The sequence below is a fragment of the Artibeus jamaicensis genome, unplaced genomic scaffold, assembly GCF_021234435.1.
Source record: "Artibeus jamaicensis isolate MK-2021 breed Jamaican fruit bat unplaced genomic scaffold, CSHL_Jam_final contig_464, whole genome shotgun sequence".
Taxonomy (NCBI): domain Eukaryota; kingdom Metazoa; phylum Chordata; class Mammalia; order Chiroptera; family Phyllostomidae; genus Artibeus; species Artibeus jamaicensis.
The window spans coordinates 20,167,257-20,179,177 of NW_026521842.1; the positions used below are offsets into that span (position 1 = coordinate 20,167,257).

The 11,921-nt window shown below is 45.4% G+C and overlaps 1 non-coding gene across 1 annotated transcript; it reads right to left on the reverse strand.

Annotated features, from left to right (window-relative positions):
• Nucleotides 1-9,774: 9,774 nt before the first annotated feature.
• Nucleotides 9,775-9,845, reverse strand: LOC119061964 (small nucleolar RNA Z17). The gene has a single exon (XR_005084894.2). It is a non-coding gene; the product is annotated as a small nucleolar RNA Z17 (small nucleolar RNA).
• Between the last annotated feature and the right edge of the window lie 2,076 nt (nucleotides 9,846-11,921).

Genomic DNA, 11,921 nt, shown 5'->3' on the forward strand with positions numbered 1-11,921 from the left:
GTGGTAGGTCGAGGGAGTGCTGTTTCACAGGAATCGGCACATTTTCAGTAAAGGGCCAGATAGCAAATATTTTCAGCCTGCTGGGACACACCGTGGTCTCTGTCACACCCACCCAGCGCTGTTGTCACAGCTTCAGAGTGTGCCTGGACAGCGCAATGCACTGATGACCGAGTATGGCTGTGGCCAGTACAGCTTCACAGACCGATCCCCAGTGATGGTTTGACGTACGATGTCCTGACTTTACGACGGTGAGAAAGTGATATGCATTCAGTAGAAACCATGCTTGAAATGTTGTAGTGTGATCTTTTCCTGGGCCGGCAATTTGCGGCATGAGATACTCTGGTGGAGCCTGCAGGGCAGCTCCCATCAGCCCCGGGATCCTGAGGGCACCGTAAACAACCGGCACCCTACGGTGTGCCATGCTGCCAGCAGTTCTGGCTATCACATGTTCTGAGCACACTTAAGGTAGCCTAGGCTAAGCTCTGATGTGTGGTGGTTTATGTGTGTGAAATGCATTTTCAACTTAACAATATTTTCAACGTACGATGGGCTTATCGGGTTGAGGATCATCCATATTTATAAGAAGCAGGCAGCAGGCCAGAACTGGCTGTCGTTCGCCAGTCTCTGATTTAGAGAGTAGACCAGGCACTATCTTGTTAGAATTGATTTTTCACACATATCATTTTATGTAAGGGGAAGCCGAGACTCAGAGAAGTGAAGTGACTTACCTCAAGACACACAGCCAAGCTGGAGAATCCAGATTTCCATGGGGTTCCTTGGCTCCCTGCAGCACAGAGCAGAAGCGCAATTGAGGGGTGAAAGGGGTGGAGGAGAGGTGGGGGGCAGAAGAGAGTGATGGGGTCTGGACTCACTGATGTCTGTTCCGCTCCTCCCTCACTTCTTCTGGACAGTAATCAGGGCTCGCCTGTGTTTTGCACATGTTTTCTCGTTTGGGTGGTTTTTAGCGGTGACAGAAGCTGGGATCTGCCATCCACTCAGCTCTGTGGCCTTGAAATGAGTCACTGCCCCTTTCTGGGCTTCACTGGCTTGGTGATTTGGAACAGTGGTCCCCAGCCTTTTTGGCAGCAGGACTGGTTTTGGGGGGTGGGGAGGGGAATAGTTTCAGGATGATTCAAGCCCATTGCATTCAAGCTCACTTCCTGCTGAGCAGCCAGGTCCCACCAGGCCTGGACTGGTACCGGTCTGCGTGGCCTGGAGGTTGGGGACCCCTGATTTAGAATTCGTATTCCATTCTCCAATTTTGACTCCTTCTAGGTCATCATTTTCCCTGTCAGTCTACGAAAATTCCCACCTTGGCTCCCGTCTGCTCAGGCCTTGGGTGCAGAGAGGCCCTGAAGTGGTAGCCCCACCCAGGTGTCCCCCAGTGACGTATTCCTGTGCTCACTGGGGCCCAGTCACTTCCTTCAGAGCATCCCAGGAACCCTGATGACCTCATTGCTTCCTGGGCCCAGAGCTGATGAGCATAATAAAGGTGCCTGCCTGCTCAGGAAGCTTTCCGTTTTGGGATCTGAACTGCTGAGCTGGGTGTTTTACCAACTCGGTAGTCTGTGTATTTATCTGTCCCTCTCGAGTCGCCCCTGTCCACTGAACTCCTCCCCAGTAAGTAAGCAGTTTTGTAATGAACCATGCCCTGGTTCTGGCATTTGCAAGGCAAGTCAGGATGAGGCCCTCCTGTGGACTCATTGTAGGTGAGTGTGTTATTGCCACTTGTATATTTTTGCCAAGGGCTCAAACTGCCTTTACTCCACTCCAGGACTTCCATCCATCTTAGTTAAATTTTATTCCTAGAAAATATGATATAGTTAACAGAGCTCTGAGCCTAGAGGCCTGGGTTCAAATCCCAGTGGTATCACAACGTACATGTATGACCTCGGGCAAATTCCAGAACCTCCCCCTGGCTTCCCAACTGAGCAGTACAGATGGTAGCCTTTGCCTTATTCCCCCAGACCATTGTTATGGTTCTGAACTGTGGTTCTACATTGGAGTCACCTGGGAAGTGAAAGCAAAAAAAATAAAACCAACCCTCCACGTTACCCCCTGCTGTTGAGTCAGATTCGCTGGGGGCGGGGCCCAGCACTGGGCAGAATTAAATTCTCTCCAGGTGATTGTAATGAGCAGCCAGACTCGGGAGCCAGACATTTTAATTATCTAAAGAATACCCTCAGTATGAATGCAGTTTTCAAAAGGGCCTTATCAATGTGTTGTACTGTTACTTTTGTTCTTACTTCTATTTAAAAGAGAGATATCAAAACTGTATACTCACAAATCCCCCATGAAATAAAATGAAGATGGGACCAAAATGAGGCAGTGTGATATTGAGATTTATAATAAACACGTACTCGGTCTTTGTCCTGTTTCTGGCTCACGGTTCCCCAGACCCTTGGCATTTCCTGAGCCACAGTCTTTACGGGAGTATCTTTTGTTATAATATTTGGTATCCTGTCCTTTGTTCCTGAAATCACCTGAGAATCATAACTGTGAAATGGGTATATTGTTATTCATAACAAATCTCCTTTCAACCTCACCTGAGTTGCATTAATGGGGTGACTTTTGGAAATCCCCTAGAAGTTGGGGGTGGGGCTCTAGGGGAGGGAGGGAGGTGATTGGCCAACCTCAAGAAGGTTGCCAGGTGGAGCCAACCATGTGATTGGAGGGTTGGACCTTTCAGTCCCACCTCCTCCCTCTCTTCCTGGGAGGGGAGGGAGGCTTGTGATTAAGTTCAATCACCAGTGGCCAATGATTAAATCAATCATGCCTGCGTAAGGAAGCCTGTATAAAACCCCCAGAAGTCAGTTTGGAGAGTTTCTGGTTGGTGAACTCATGGAGGTTCAGGGAGGGTGGTGTGCTGGGAGGGAGAGGCCCTAGAAGCTCTGTGGCCTTTCCCCACACCTGGCTGCATACCTCTCTTCCATCTGGCTGCCATCTCGTGAGTAAAATATTAGTCTGCGTTGTGTGAGTTGCTCTAGCAAATTAATCAAACTCTAGGAGTGGGTGGGAGGACCCTCCAGTCTGCAGTTGGTTTGTCAGAAGTACTGGGGACAGCCCAGACTTGTGACTGGTGTCTACATGGGGGAGCCGGTCTGGTGGCACTGAGCCCTTAACCTGCTGGATTTGATGCCGTCTCCAGGTAGACAGTGTCAGAATTAAGTTAAATTGTAGGACCGCCAGCTGGTGTCAAAGAATTGCTTGATGTGGCACCCCACCCCCGTCCATACACACACATCCCACCCAACACTGAAATTGGGCTCATCATTCTAGGCATCTTATTCTGCAACATATTTTGGTTCTTTGAGATTTCCTTTAAGATACATAACTTTTTAGATTAAATTAAGATCAGGTATCTTAGCCACGCCATAGCCCATGGGGATGGATTCAGTGTGTGACCAATTTGTTTAACCCTATGGAAATGCAAAGGCATGAGGTTGGTGGCCCCATTTTTTTTTTTTTTTTCTGAGTGGAGCAATTACAGCTCGGGAGGCAAATCTCTTCCGGGAAGTCTCCATATCTGGGAGGTGGGCATGATGGGAGCAAACATCAAGGGCTCTTTGCTTTAGGTCTTAGCTACTTCCCCATCCTACCATATAGAGCTTAAAGCTCCATCATTTCAGATTGCAGATGACAATCCTATCACATCAAGATGCAGTAATATCACATCATGTTATGTGCTGTCAACTCTTTAAGATGCTTTCATGTCTTCTGTATTTTAGGTACTCACCGTATGGAAATCGCAACCTCTGGTGGCTACTACAAGGCTGTCCTGGTTTTCAAGGTAGGTGGCTTTTCAGAGTTCTGGGGGCATCTCCCAGGGAAGGAATGCTGTAACCACGTAGTGTGTGAGTTCACAGGCTGTTCCATTTCTACCCTGCACAGTGCTTTGGAGGAGGCAGGGTCACTGGCTGCTCAAGACCCCACCAGGGGAAACATCAGTTTGCAAAGAAAAATGAGGGGAGAATTCTAGAAATATCCCAACACTATGCACACTGTGGGAAAAGGTACCTGCTGGTCCGAATACTGGTGGAGAGGAGAGTTGGCAGGAAGCAGCTCACTCCTGCCGCTGCCTCGTGGGGTTGTACACCATGACCGGGAAAGAACTCGGTCATCGGTGCGCTCCAGAAATCCGATACCACTGCCTGAGAAAGTGGGCCGCTGTTGGGTGGGCCTTCCCGACATGTCACATCGGTTCTGCCCGCCCTTGAGCTACTCAGATTGGGAGACTTGACACTGGTGGGTTGGTCTGCTGCTTCCAGAATGATTAATGAGTTTGCTCTGGCTGCTCCTTGGGAAGGGTCTGCCAGTGGGATTGCCCCCCAGCTTCAGCCCTAGGCCCAACCCTCACTGGGTCCGTAGCTGTGACACTACCCCAGCCTTAGGCTTGAATGAACGATCTTAGATCTTAAATGTGATAAAAACACAAAACGCGTAGCATGATGGCTGGCACCTTTTCATGACTACATTCATTTTTTCACCTTTAGCAACTTCCGCTATTTCATCCCAATCCAAATGTCATTAATCCTATCTTTGGATCTAATTAAAAATACTGCTTCCATTTGTTGAAGGCCTAGAGTGTCCCGTATCAGACTATCTTTCCCATCTACCAATTGATATATCTATAGATTTATAGATAATTCATAAATCTAAAAAAAAACAAAACAATTTCTCCATTAGCTTCTTGTCTAGCTTTTATCACCTGCCTACCTATAATCTAATCCAGAGTTTTCAGTGTCAGCACTGTTGACATTTGGGGCCGGAATATTCTCGGGGGTGTGTCCCGTGCATTGTAGAATGGATATCAGAATCCTGGGCCTCTGTCCATTAGGTTTTGGTAGGAGGCCCAGCCTAGGGCGAGGCAGTCAAAAATGTCTCTAAACAATGCCAACTGTCTCCCCTGGGGGTGGGGGAGGAAATCAATCAAATCAGACAGAAATCAATCTGATCTATCATGTGCTTACTTATCTTTACTGCTGCTCTCAGGAAGACACAGTGTTAGCATTATTATTCCCATCTCACAAAGGAAGACATCGAGGGTGAGAAATTAGGCGACTTACTCGAGGCTATGAAACTGAAGCGATGGAGTTGGACTACAAAACTAGATTTGCCTTATTGATTTATTTAAAAAAACCCATGTTCTTCCTATGACACCAAGTTATTTAAAATTAGATGTAATGCTACACATTTTATTCTTATTACTGCCATTATTCTCAACTTAAAATTAATTCTGACTCTGAGGCCAGAACGTGTCTTTCAGCCAAAACACGTGTGAGTGTCTCTGTAGCTCAAACCTCTGCTGTAACCCTGTTCTCTGCTCAGGATGTAACCCTATTTCCAGCCCCATTACTTAGTCATCTAATTGCTTTGTAAATCCTGCTTTCTGTTACCCCAGACAATGAGGGCGTGACCTGGGAGAGAGCCCTCCACAGCCAGTGCCCCCAGCAGGGGAGGGGCATAAGGTGGCCACAGCCAGAGGGACCTGTTCTCTGTCCTTTCTGGAGAAAACCAAACAATTCCTTTACTGGGTGCTGAGTGCACGCGTGCAAGCCCTGGTCTGCCAGAACCCCCTGGAACTGGGAGATTTAGAGATTCCAATAATAGAAATCTTCTATTTGCACTTTTCAGTGCCAGGCTAGGGCTTACGAATGCGACTTCTGTAAAACTGAGCAAGTGGAAAAAGGGGTTTTCAAACCAATCATTCGGCTTCAGAGCCTGACATCTGGGGTCGGCTTTTCCTTGGTACTTTTCACTCCTGCCCCAGTGTTCCGACGCCCACCGGAGGGCTGACAGCTTCCGGCCTCCGCGTTCAGCATTCAAACAGGGAGAGACGTTTCATAGCAATTAACAGTGACGCTTGGGAGAGATGGCAACACGCTGAAAAAAAATTAATTGAAAATTTAACCTTCAAATAAAAATACTCAGACCTCGGGCCTCTATTTGTAAGCCGCTTACGCTGTCTGCACAGCCTGCTGCATTATTTAGGTGTTTTCTACACCATTTCTGACTACTACAGCAGTGTTATTTTCCAGTCCAGTCTCCTTAATAAATATATGTGTCAAATATCCGCTTCCTCCGCTGAATGCAAAGACGGTGAATTCCCCTTGTCTGCATGTGCTAAGTGGTTATGTAACGAGATTAACAGCTCTGTCTTTTTTCCTTTGCAGCTTTCATAGGAAAAGCCAGCAGGCTCCCAGACAAAGTTAAAAAGGTACCTTCTTTAATTTTGCATATTGGGAGCTGCGATGGGTTGCTAATGTTTGTTTTATTTTCATCTGTCAAAAGCAATGCCAAAATACGTCGTGTTTGCCTTGAGTTGGTGCAATTAATCCTCCGATGGAAATGGTTCTGTCATTCCCTGTTTGGTTAAGGTCCCGATTTCACTGCTTGCTCACTCGCAAACCGTGGGCCGGTGTCTGCCAGAGGCAGCCAGGGTGCGTGTCATGTGACTTTCTGGGAAATCTCCTTGTGACAAAGACAAAGGGGAAAGGTGGGGCAGTGCCCTTAGAGAAGTGTGGATTTGGAGGCCTGCCTTGGGGACAAAAGAGGTGTCCTGGGCTTGATCCTGCTGGCCTGTTTGTCCCCATGGAGCTAAAAGAACCAGCTAAAGAACCACTGGGAGAGTGGCTTTGCAGTCAGTGGGGCCCACCCCCAAAAGTCCGGCTTCCATGTTAGGGAAATGATGTTCTGTTAGTTTGCTAGGGCTGCCTTCTCAACATACCATAGATGGGGAGGCTTGAACAACAAAAATTTTTTCACAGTCCTGGAGGCTGGGAATTCCAAGTCATGGTGTCGTGTGAGGGGGGGGGACTGGTTTCTTTGGAGGCCTCTCTCCTTGGCTTGTAGGTGGTGCTCCTCTGTCTGTGTCCTCATGGAGTCTTCCTTTGGAGTCTGGGTCTCGTCTGCGTCACTTTTTACGAGGACACCTGGTATGCTGGCTGAGGGCCCACCTTGATGACCTCATTTTAACTCAGTGACTTTCTGAAGACCCTGTGCCCAAATATAGTCACATTCCTAGGTACTTGGAGTTAGCACTTCAATATATGAATTTTAGAGGGACATGATTCAGCCCATAGCAGACGGTCACCAGAAAGGAAATACAATAAAAGTAGATGAGGTAAGAAGGGAAAGATCTTGGGCCAAAAACTATAAAAGTAGCCTCTTTCTCTCTCTCTCTCTCCCTCCTTTCTCTGTGTCTCCTTTCCTTCCCTGCCTTTAGTCTTTTTGCTTCTTCTCTTTCTTTGTGAATAAAATCTCTCCGCCATTTCTATCCAGTCAGCATATTTTATGGAATGCATGCTTTCGAATCGCTGTGTCCTGAGTTCAAATCTTGAACCTGACTTCTTAGCTGCATGACCAAAGGCAAATTGTTTTGAGTTTTTGGTTTTTCATCCTTGAGATGGGGTTAGCAGCAACTCTCCCAGTTGACTTTGTTGATAAGGACAATAATGCCCTATATATAAAAGCCTGTGGTTTTATGTTTTTCCCTGAGTGTAAGGAATAGGGGGTGGTTGTCAATAGAGAATTTAAAAATAATAAAACTGACTTTTTAAACAATATCAGTACTGATGGCTTCCCACAGCCAGCCCACCAACCCTTGTGTGGCCTTGTATGGGACAGGAGAGTACCATCCCTTTTTTTCTCTGTTGTATATTAAATGCATCTCTCTCTCCATCCCTCCCCTCTTCCCCCCTCCCTCCTGCTCTCCCGTGCTCCTCCTCCTCCCCCCTGTCTGTCTCTCTGTCTGTCTGTCTGTCTCTCTTTCACACACACATCCTCACATTAGTATCTTGAATTCACAGGACAGCTTAACCAAAGGTATTTCACATGACTGCACATCTTATTTTGCATTTGTTTTACGTAGAAACTGCCAAACCTCCAGCTAAACTTTATATGATAGAGGAGAGCCATCATTCACCGATGTTTTGAGAAGAGGAGGGCTGGTGGTCTCCGGTTAGAGCCTTCCTCTTCTTTCCCAAGTGCCCTCAACTTCTCCAGTCAGCTTCCAGGACTGGGCCATGGCAGGGAGATCAAAATATGCAGCTGAACACAGGAGTCAAATCCTTAGTAGCTGACCACAGGAGATGTGTGTGTGTGGCCGGGTCGGTCATGTTGATTATCCCATGCTCCTTTCTGAAGTGGTACCCATCCCCTTCCCGCCCCCCCCGGGCATCTGTATATAAAGGAGCTACTTCTTTTATAGTTATTCTATGTAAGTGGCTATTTTATGTAAACAGAAGAACAGAGGGTTGGTGAATTGTGCTAAAAACACAACAAAAGCAGACATGAAAAGCAACTCTGAATGGTACATCTCCTTTTTCAGTGGGAGATATCTGTCTTCATACAACATCAAAAAGTTTAAACCCTTGCCATGCATCATTGAACTTTTCCAGGAAATAGTCCACCTTGGGGTTTTACTTCTTCCGTTGAAATCTCCAACAGTGGGAGTAATAGATGGTATTGTGTACATTGCATGGTGCAAATAGTAAAATGATGTCTGTGGTGGCCATATAACAAAGTGGAGATGTTTAATCATACCATGTTAAGTGAACAAAAAGAAGCAAAATGTTATGTTATGGAATATAGATTAAAATGTTTAACACCAAAAAGAAACCCTTCTAATTATGTCTAGTAATACTTAAAACTTAGCAGAGGGGCACGGACATGCATTTGGAAAGAGCCCTTTCCCGTGAGGTGGGGGGCAGGTCTTGCCTCTGCTGGGTGTGCGTCAGTATCAGAATCTTGGACTCATATCCCGTGAGTCTGGCCCGAGTTGGTTTCCTGTAATTCACTGGACAGGTTCCGTGGAACCTGAGGATGAAGGGTGCGATCAAGTCTAAGATTTATCGATGAATCCTCCAATCAAAAGGAGGCTGAGTCTGGTTGAACTCAATGTAGAAATGAAAACTTTATCGAAATATTTTAGACAGTTGGTTCTGTCTAAAATATTAGACAGAGGTTCCCAAGGTTCATGTAACCTTTGAATACTACAAAGCAGAGCCTTAAAAAATGTTCCAATTTCTTCTTACGAGACATGGTGAAATGCCTAGTTGTACTCACTAAGTGCATTGTCTGTTTTGGCTCAGATGACTCACTTTTGCCGTCCTAATTCTCTCTTCCCACACTGTTCCAGACAGGCGGGTGATAACATATTTGTGGACCAGGCCCATGATCATGAGTTAGAGAATCTTCTAGGTTTCTATTACTAGAAATTGCTCGGTTTGTGGACGTGAATAACAAGAATATTTATTATAAAGTCATGTTTAGGGGCTTTCTGTGTTCCTCCAAGAAACTTCACCAGAGGTGGCTGCTTCTCTGGTTTGCTCTGACTTCTGTCCCCCACCCCCCAACCCCCTGCCAGAATTTGTTTGATTGCTGCGGGGTGTGGTGTGTGGAGCGGTTTTGGGGAGCAGCAAATATTTTTCAAAATGGGAATCTACGGATGGTAAAAGGAATTTCTCAGCTGCAGGACTATAGATTGCACGCCTCTTCCTAAATTCCACGATCTGACCCCCCCACCCGCCGCTCTAGTTGGGCTGGTGAGTCAGTTTTCACACCCATGTTCACCGAGGCTCCATGCTGAATGGAGAGGCCTGGAGGGACACGTAGCAAGACGTTGCTAGTGATTACGTTCCAGTCTTGGATTATGGGAATATTTCTTCCCCTTTCCAAATGTGCTTTAATGACATTGATAAGGAAAGCTGTTTTTCTTAAAAAAACAACAACAACATAATAATGCTACTTTTTATTTTACTTATTTATTTTCTTTTTGCATCAGATGATGGGCAGCAATCATTTTTGTCAGACTTTGGTCACCAAACAGTGTCATTAGCTGCATGAAGATGCTACTTGTTAATATGTGTACGGAACCTCTTGACATGTATGAGCTAATTCTGTTAATTTCAACATTTTAATCATCACACGTGAGAAACTGAAATATTGACATTTGTAGAGGACTAACAAAATATTTCCATTAAAATCATCACCATATATTCTAGATGCTGATAGAAATAACTTTCTAACTTAAAAATTCAAAAGCCATATTTGTAAACCAGTATAAATCGAATAAATAGAAAGTCATTAGGGAGGATATTGCCCATGATACGAAAACCTATGAGTCCAGTTAAATCCATCCCACCCTTTATTTAACCATTCACTTGGTCAACCTTATATACAGGCTAGGTCACGGCGATCGCTGGGGAGCCAAGTACATAGTACCTGTCCTTAGAGAGCCCGCAGTTTAGGTTACATTCCTGTCTGAATGAGCATAGCCTGGCATTAACAGATTCTAAATTACAAGTGAGTGGAGAAGAAGAAGAACAATTCAGTATGTGTCAGAGTTATATTTCGCGTGCACAAAAGAAAGTAGATGGAAAGGATTCTCAGTACAATGCACACACACCCTGTCGCACTGTCTTTGCCTGGCTCAGAGACCCAAGGTTGATTCCAGTGATAAAAGTAGTCATTAATGTAAAACATTTGGTCTTGAAAGACGCAGTTGACTCTCCTACATCGTGCTTTGTCCCTCCCATGTCTTCGTAAAGGAAATCCCAACACAATGAGGGTGGACAGGGCTGCTGTAGACACAGGAGAGGCTCCCGGCAGCAGTGTGTACAACAAAGGCGCTTCCCGTGTTTGATGGTTAATGGTTCAGATTGTCAGGGAACCAACCCCGTGGCTGAGGAGATGATGTCACCTTGGTCCCTTAGGGACCCGGATGGAAGAAGACTTATTACAGGCTATCAGTTCCGTGGGGTATCACTCAAGAACTTTTATAAAAAAATAGTGGTCAGTGTGGGTGGGTGGGCAGTGCTGCAGAGCAAAGAAAAAATAACATCAGCCTGAAAGTGAGTTTATATGTAAGTTGGGTGTAGAGTGTTTGCTAAAATACAGGAGGTTGGGACCCTGAGCACTGTTTGGAAGCCATTTAGAAAATAACAGCATCACAGGCTGGTGGGAGCATATGGAGCTGAGTGAAACAGCAAGCTGCAAGGGTTCCAACACTCAGCCACAGGAGGTGAACGGCTGACTACCCGCAGCTGAGACTGAAATGATCGGGGAGTCAAATCGAAGCTGAATGAAATAAACTTGAACACATGGCCCCCAAATGGGTCCCTCCTTCTCTCCCTCCCTCACTTCCTTTGTTTTCTCCTCCCTCCCTCCCTCCCTCCTTCCCCCCTCCCTACATTTATTAAGCATCCAGTATATGGCAGAGGAATACAAAGAAAAAAGATGAGAAAAGAGAAAGAGAACATGGATATAATACACATAAATTTTACATATCTAAAGATTAAAAGAGAGCAATTAAAAGAAACAATCATCAAGGGTATAATTACATACAGTTTTCTAAAGCTGAAAGGATCTAAATATGGAGACCAAAAATCCCCACTGTATTATAAGAAGAGAAAATGAAGAAAACCCAGATTTGTACCTAGAAGAGTATAATAAATGCCAGAAAATGGAACAACTTGTATAGTGTTTTCAGGGGAAAGTGACTGAAAGACATTATAACCAGACAAACAGTTGTTCATTGGGAAAGGCAGCAAATAAAGAACCGCCCCCCCACACGCACAAGGCTAAAAACATACACAAACACAAAAGAAAAATACGTGTTGAAAACTCTCAAAATATGTTATCCATAGACTCTGATTTTAGGGGGGAAACCGTAAGTGTGATCTGTCAGCAACTGAGAATTGACTTGAAATTCGAGATCCAGAATGAGGAACCAAGGTATTCAAAGAGCGATTGTGAGAAAACAATATAAAGTTGAAAACCGAATATCCTTCCAATGTGAATGCAGATTCCGGTATCATTCTCAGGTGGCTCTCAATTATACGGTACTAGTCTAATAGACAATGGATTTCGAAAGGGGACATGAAAAACATCAATCCGCTAAATTGCTCATCTTACAAGGG